The sequence below is a fragment of the Pimephales promelas genome, chromosome 2 (assembly GCF_988280905.1).
Source record: "Pimephales promelas chromosome 2, fPimPro1.hap1.1, whole genome shotgun sequence".
Classification (NCBI taxonomy): domain Eukaryota; kingdom Metazoa; phylum Chordata; class Actinopteri; order Cypriniformes; family Leuciscidae; genus Pimephales; species Pimephales promelas.
In genome coordinates this window covers 51,840,476-51,847,975 of record NC_142770.1, presented here as the reverse complement: position 1 = coordinate 51,847,975, position 7,500 = coordinate 51,840,476, and positions in this window count along the sequence as shown.

Here is a 7,500-nt window from a genome sequence, read left to right as displayed (position 1 = left end):
TCTCCGAGTCGGGCAGGAGGGTGTACGGCGGTGGGGGTCCCTGCCCAGGGCTCTGGTTCTCCGAGTCGGGCAGAGGGGTGTACGGCGGTGGGGGTCCCTGCCCAGGGCTCTGGTTCTCCGAGTCGGGCAGGAGGGTGTACGGCGGTGGGGGTCCCTGCCCAGGGCTCTGGTTCTCCGAGTCGGGCAGGAGGGGGTACGGCGGTGGGGGTCCCTGCCCAGGGCTCTGGTTCTCCGAGTCGGGCAGGAGGGGGTACGGCGGTGGGGGTCCCTGCCCAGGGCTCTGGTTCTCCGAGTCGGGCAGAGGGGTGTACGGCGGTGGGGGTCCCTGCCCAGGGCTCTGGTTCTCCGAGTCGGGCAGGAGGGTGTACGGCGGTGGGGGTCCCTGCCCAGGGCTCTGGTTCTCCGAGTCGGGCAGGAGGGGGTACGGCGGTGGGGGTCCCTGCCCAGGGCTCTGGTTCTCCGAGTCGGGCAGGAGGGGGTACGGCGATGGGGGTCCCTGCCCAGGGCTCTGGTTCTCCGAGTCGGGCAGGAGGTGGTCCAGGCGGGTGCCCCCTGGTCCCCCCGACGTGTTAGGCAGGTGGATCTCCTAGTGGTCCACCCCAGGCCCAGAGTGTGGAGCCCCAACTCGGCTTATTTTTTTTTTAAAATTATTATTATTATTATTATTTTTTTTTTTATCTTATTTTATTTTATTTTTTCAATTTTTCGGGATGCACCGGGTAGAAGTTCAAACTTCAACCGCCGTGGGGGTCCCCTGGCCAGAGCTCTGGTTCTCCGAGTCGGGCAGGAGGTGGTCCAGGCGGGTGCCCCCTGGTCCCCCCGACGTGTTAGGGGGCGAGCGGTGGGTCTCCCCCAAGCCCACAAAGCCCCGGTTCCCAGAGTCGGGTAAACTGCGGGAGTAACTTTGACTCTCTTAAGGTAGGCAGGAACCGGTGTGAGTGGTGTGGAAAGCCGAGTTGGGGCTCCACGCTCTGGGCACAGGGGGATCTCCTAGTGGTCCACCCCAGGCCCAGAGTGTGGAGCCCCAACTCGGCTTATTTTTTTTAAAATTATTATTATTATTATTATTATTATCTTATTTTATTTTATTTTTTCAATTTTTCGGGATGCACCGGGTAGAAGTTCAAACTTCAACCGCCGTGGGGGTCCCTGGCCAGCGTTCTGGTTCTCCGAAGTGGGGCTGAGGGGGTCCAGGCGGGTGCCCCCTGGTCCCCCCCGACGTGTTAGGGGGCGAGCGGTGGGTCTCCCCCAAGCCCAAAGCCCCGGTTCCCAGAGTCGGGTAAACTGCGCGACTAACAATGACTCTCTTAAGGTAGTCAGAAACCGGTGTGAGTGGTGTGGAAAGCCGATTCGGGGCTCCACGCTCTGGGCACAGGGGGATCTCCTAGTGGTGCCCCCCAGGCCCAGAGTGTGGAGCCCCAACTCGGCTTATTTTTATTTTTATTATTATTTTTTTTTTTATTTAATTATTATTTTGGGATTATTAGACTGGGTAGAAGTTGCAACTTCAAACGGGCATATCTCCGGAACCAAGCCGAGTTGGGGCCCCATACACCCGGCGTGGGGGGCCCTCCTAGAGGCCCCCAATACCCCCGAGTGTGGAGCCCCAACTCGGCTTACTTTTCGAGTTACAGCCGGTCAAAGTTGAAACTTTAAAGGGCCATATCTCCGGAACCAAGCCGAGTTGGGGCCCCATACACCCGGCGTGGGGGGCCCTCCTAGAGGCCCCCAATACCCCCGAGTGTGGAGCCCCAACTCGGCTTACTTTTCGAGTTACAGCCGGTCAAAGTTGAAACTTTAAAGGGCCATATCTCCGGAACCAAGCCGAGTTGGGGCCCCATACACCCGGCGTGGGGGGCCCTCCTAGAGGCCCCCAATACCCCCGAGTGTGGAGCCCCAACTCGGCTTACTTTTCGAGTTACAGCCGGTCAAAGTTGAAACTTTAAAGGGCCATATCTCCGGAACCAAGCCGAGTTGGGGCCCCATACACCCGGCGTGGGGGGCCCTCCTAGAGGCCCCCAATACCCCCGAGTGTGGAGCCCCAACTCGGCTCACTTTTCGAGTTACAGCCGGTCAAAGTTGAAACTTTAAAGGGCCATATCTCCGGAACCAAGCCGAGTTGGGGCCCCATACACCCGGCGTGGGGGGCCCTCCTAGAGGCCCCCAATACCCCCGAGTGTGGAGCCCCAACTCGGCTCACTTTTCGAGTTACAGCCGGTCAAAGTTGAAACTTTAAAGGGCCATATCTCCGGAACCAAGCCGAGTTGGGGCCCCATACACCCGGCGTGTGGGGCCCTCCCAGAGGCCCCCAATAGCCCCGAGTGTGGAGCCCCAACTCGGCTTACTTTTCGAGTTACACCCGGTCAAAGCTGGACAGGAAGTGGCCGTATCTCGGGACCGGAAGGTCCCCGTGGCTCGGGACGGCGGGAGGAGCAAGGTCCCCGAGAGCGGGCCCCGCACCCGCCGCCGCGAGCCGCTGGGACCTCCCGGTCCCGAGATGGGCCCCGTTACGCGCGGGCGACTTTCGGAGAAAACGGCCCGTATCTCGGAGAGGGGAGGTCCCAGCGGCTCGCCCTTTCGGGTGTCGGGGGCTCCCCACGGGCCCTCTCGGAACCCGCCTCCCCCGGGCCCCTGGGACCTTTCCTTCCCGGGCGCCCCCCCGACACGTCGGGCCCCTTTTCTCCGGGACCCGGGGGCCCCGGAGCTCGGGGGCGGGCTCTTTGCGAGGGGCCCGCCGGGACGCCACACTTGACCCGAGTCCGGTGTCTCTGGGCCCCCGGGTCCCCGAGCTACGTGCGTTCGAATTCGGGGCCCTTTTCCGGGCCCGAAAATCCCTCAAAGTCCGAAAACGTGCAGCGGGCGGGGACTTCCGGGGCCCCGGAGGCTCTGACGGCACACCCAGGGAGGTGCACCGTCCTCGGGCACGGCCAGGTGGCCCCCCCCCCGGGGTCCTGGAAGTCCCCCCGCCCCCCGGAGACACCCACACCCACCCACCGGACGGGAAGATTCCGTTTTTCGCCGATATCTCGAAGACGGCCGGGCGAAAAAATTTCAAACTCGGGTCTTCCGTAGGCCTCGAGGGGCCCTATCCAAAGAGGCCACCCGCGTCCCCGGGGGCCTCGGGGTCAGGGAGTTAGGCCCGGTCAAAGGCGCGGCGTTTTTTGGCTTATATCTCGCGAACCCCTGGGCCAATCTTCCCCAAACTCGAATCGACCGTAGTGCCGGACGGGGCCTTTCGAAAGAGCCCACCCACGAGGTCCAACTCGCCCGGGTCCCCGAGTTATAGCCGTTCAAAGTCGGGGGTCCCGGCGAACGGCGATCCGGTAGGGGGCGTCCCCGGGGCCCGCCGCCGCCCTGGTTCGAGCGAGGGCCCCCGTGGGACCTCGCCACCCAAATTTGAGCTCTCTGGGCCTTCGCGTCGCGGAGATACGGGCGATTTTCTCCCGGGATCGTGACGTCATCGGCGGGCGCCATTTCAGAGCGCGGCCGAGGGTTTTCGGCCGATATCTCCGCGAATACTCGACCAAAAACGACGAAACGCATATGGACGCGTTCAGCTCGGCGAGACGGTTCGAATGAGCCCGGCCTCGGCCGGGCACGTCGAGTTTTCGGCGAGATATTTGCGTTTTTCCGCTTCCGGGGCGCTTTGGGGGCCCGTATCTCGGGCCCCCGGGGGCCCACGGGGCTGGGGGCGGTCTCATTCGAAAGGTCTCGTCCCGTTCTCCAGCCCATAAAAATTTGGCGTCGATCGGAGCCGCCTTCGGCGAGCTACGGTCGTTTGAAGCCCCGTGCAGTGGGGTTACCGTCCTTCAAACAGCCGCCGCTCGCAGGGGGAGTCCCGGGGAGGCATGGTTGCCTGTATGACTTGGGCTTAGAGCACCCAGCCCCGCGCTCCTGGAGGAACCTCCGGTGCACAGGGTCTGCTGCAACCAGCCACGTGGGTTTTGAGGGGTAGGGGAGCGTGCGCTCTCCTCCCCGGGCGGGCGGCCGGGCCCTGGGGGCTCGCGCCTCCACGGAGGGACCTCGCTCCCGGGGCTTCGTCCCCGGGGCTCGGGGACTCCGTGGCGGCTCGGCCCCCGGGGTTCGACCCCGCTCGCTCGCTCCAAAACCCAAGTCCAAAACGTGGGGTTGCACGGGAGCTCCGGGCGCGACGGGTCTCCACGCACGGCCCCGGGGAGGGAGCTCCGACCCGGGCCGGAGGCAGATTCGCCCCCTGCCCCCCGGCTGTCCGCCCGGAGCCGAGACGGTCCTAAAACGGGCCTTGGGGGTGATGTAGAAGGGTAACGCTCACCCAACCAGGACTCACACAAACCGATCTGCATCCCAGGCAGGGTGCGGGTCTCCTGGGCACGAATAAAGCCCGATGCCCCGTGGGTGATGTTGGCCCTGGCCACTCAAGGCACTCACCCAAGCCAGAGAGGGTGCACTCTGGCTGGGGAAGCAGATTCAATCTCTGCTGTGGTGGAGCTCTGGAAAAACGCGAAACCTCCAGGAAAAGACGGCCCGATTTCTCTGAAAAGTGCATCCCAGGCAGGGTGCGGGTCTCCTGGGCACGAATAAAGCCCGATGCCCCGTGGGTGATTTTGGCCCTGGCCACTCAAGGCACTCACCCAAGCCAGAGAGGGTGCACTCTGGCTGGGGAAGCAGATTCAATCTCTGCTGTGGTGGAGCTCTGGAAAAACGCGAAACCTCCAGGAAAAGACGGCCCGATTTCTGAAAAGTGCATCCCAGGCAGGGTGCGGGTCTCATGGGCACGAATAAAGCCCGATGCCCGTGGGTGATGTTGGCCCTGGCCACTCAAGGCACTCACCCAAGCCAGAGAGGGTGCACTCTGGCTGGGGAAGCAGATTCAATCTCTGCTGTGGTGGAGCTCTGGAAAAACGCGAAACCTCCAGGAAAAGACGGCCCGATTTCTCTGAAAAGTGCATCCCAGGCAGGGTGCGGGTCTCCTGGGCACGAATAAAGCCCGATGCCCCGTGGGTGATGTTGGCCCTGGCCACTCAAGGCACTCACCCAAGCCAGAGAGGGTGCACTCTGGCTGGGGAAGCAGATTCAATCTCTGCTGTGGTGGAGCTCTGGAAAAACGCGAAACCTCCAGGAAAAGACGGCCCGGTTTCTCTGAAAAGTGCATCCCAGGCAGGGTGCGGGTCTCATGGGCACGAATAAAGCCCGATGCCCGTGGGTGATGTTGGCCCTGGCCACTCAAGGCACCACTCACCCAAGCCAGAGAGGGTGCACTCTGGCTGGGGAAGCAGATTCAATCTCTGCTGTGGTGGAGCTCTGAAAAACACGAAAACCTCCAGGGAAAAGACGGCCCGGTTTCTCTGAAAAGTGCATCCCAGGCAGGGTGCGGGTCTCCTGGGCAAGAACGAAGCCCAATGCCCACCTTGAAACGGAGCCTGGGCTCGACTCTGAAGCCCAGATCTCGAAAAACGACAAAGTACAAAAAGGTGCGGTGGCTCCAAACCTCCATGCCCTCAGACCTCCCTGGCCAGCCCAGGGAGGGTGGCCCGTCCTGGGCCAGACTCAGATTTCCCCCGCCACCCCTGGAGCTCCGCCTGGAGCGAAGACGGTCCTAAAACGGACCATGGGGCTCTTGTAGAGGATGAGGGAGGGAGAGAGGGGCCTTCAGAGAGCCCCTTGGCCGGCTTGACTCTGGAGTCGAATTTGGAAAAATAGACAAAGTCCATAAACGTGCTGTTGGTTCGGACCTCCAGGGCACTCAAGGCACTCACCCAAGCCAGAGAGGGTGCACTCTGGCTGGGGAAGAGGATTCAATCTCTGCTGTGGTGGAGCTCTGAAAAACACGAGAACCTCCAGGAAAAGGCGGCCCGGTTTCTCTGAAAAGTGCATCCCAGGCAGGGTGCGGGTCTCCTGGGCAAGAACGAAGCCCAATGCCCACCTTGAAACGGAGCCTGGGCTCGACTCTGAAGCCCAGATCTCGAAAAACGACAAAGTACAAAAAATGTGCGGTGGCTCCAAACCTCCATGCCCTCAGACCTCCCTGGCCAGCCCAGGGAGGGTGGCCCGTCCTGGGCCAGATTCAGATTCGCCCGCCACCCCTGGAGCTCCGCCTGGAGCGAAGACGGTCCTAAAACGGGCCTTCGGGGATGTATGAGAGAGGGGAAGCGTGGTGGTGGCAAACACAGAGGACCCCCTACCAGCGATCAGACCGTCGTGAGTCCCACTCAGAGTCACTCTGGGTGGGCATGTAAAAATCCAGATTACGCCGCGCTGGAGCTCTGGAAGTTACGAGACCTCCAGGAAAAGACAGGCTGGTTTTCTGAAAAGTGCACCCCAGGCAGGGTGCATCTTTTCCTGGGCACGAGCCCAGCGCACATGGTGTGGTGGTCCGGCTCTGGTGCCAAAGTTTGGGGGAAAAAATAGACAGAGTCCAATAACGTGGTGTGGTTCCAAAGCTCCATGCCCTCAGACCTCCCTGGCCAGCCCAGGGAGGGTGGCCCGTCCTGGGCCAGATTCAGATTCGCCCGCCACCCCTGGAGCTCCGCCTGGAGCGAAGACGGTCCTAAAACGGGCCTTCGGGGATGTATGAGAGAGGGGGAAGCGTGGTGGTGGCAAACACAGAGGACCCCTACCAGCGATCAGACCGTCGTGAGTCCCACTCAGACTCACTCTGGGTGGGCATATAAAATCCAGACTACGCCCCGTCGGAGCTCTGGAAGTACGAGACCTCCAGGAAAAGACAGGCTGGTTTTCTGAAAAGTGCACCCCAGGCAGGGTGCATCTTTCCTGGGCACGAGCCCGGCGCACGTGGCGGGGTCCGGCTCTGGTGCCAAAAAAATTGAGAAAAATCGACTAAGTCCAATGGCGTGACGTGGGTTCAAAGCCCCATGGTCTCAGACCTCCCTGGCCAGCCCAGGGAGGGTGGCCCGTCCTGGGCCAGAGTCAGATTCGCCCGACACCCCCTGGAGCTCGACCTGGAGGGAAGACGGTCCTAAAACGGGCCTTCGGGGCTGTATGGAAGAGGGCAAGTGTGGTGGTGCAAAACACAGAGCACCCCCTACCATTGATCAGACCGTCGTGAGTCCCACTCAGACTCGCTCTGGGTGGGCATATAAAATCCAGACTACGCCCCCCCGTCGGAGCTCTGGAAGTACGAGACCTCCAGGAAAAGACAGGCCGGTTTTATGTAAAGTGCACCCCAGGCAGGGTGCGTCTTTCCTGGGCACGAGCCCGGCGCGCGTGGCGGGGTCCGGCTCTGGTGCCAAAAAATTTGAGTAAAATCGACTAAGTCCAATGACGTGGTGTGGTTCTAAAGCTCCATGGTCTCAGACCTCCCTGGCCAGCCCAGGGAGGGTGGCCCCGTCCTGGGCCAGAGTCAGATTCGCCCGACACCCCCTGGAGCTCGACCTGGAGGGAAGACGGTCCTAAAACGGGCCTTCGGGGCTGTATGGAAGAGGGCAAGTGTGGTGGTGCAAAACACAGAGCACCCCCTACCATTGATCAGACCGTCGTGAGTCCCACTCAGACTCGCTCTGG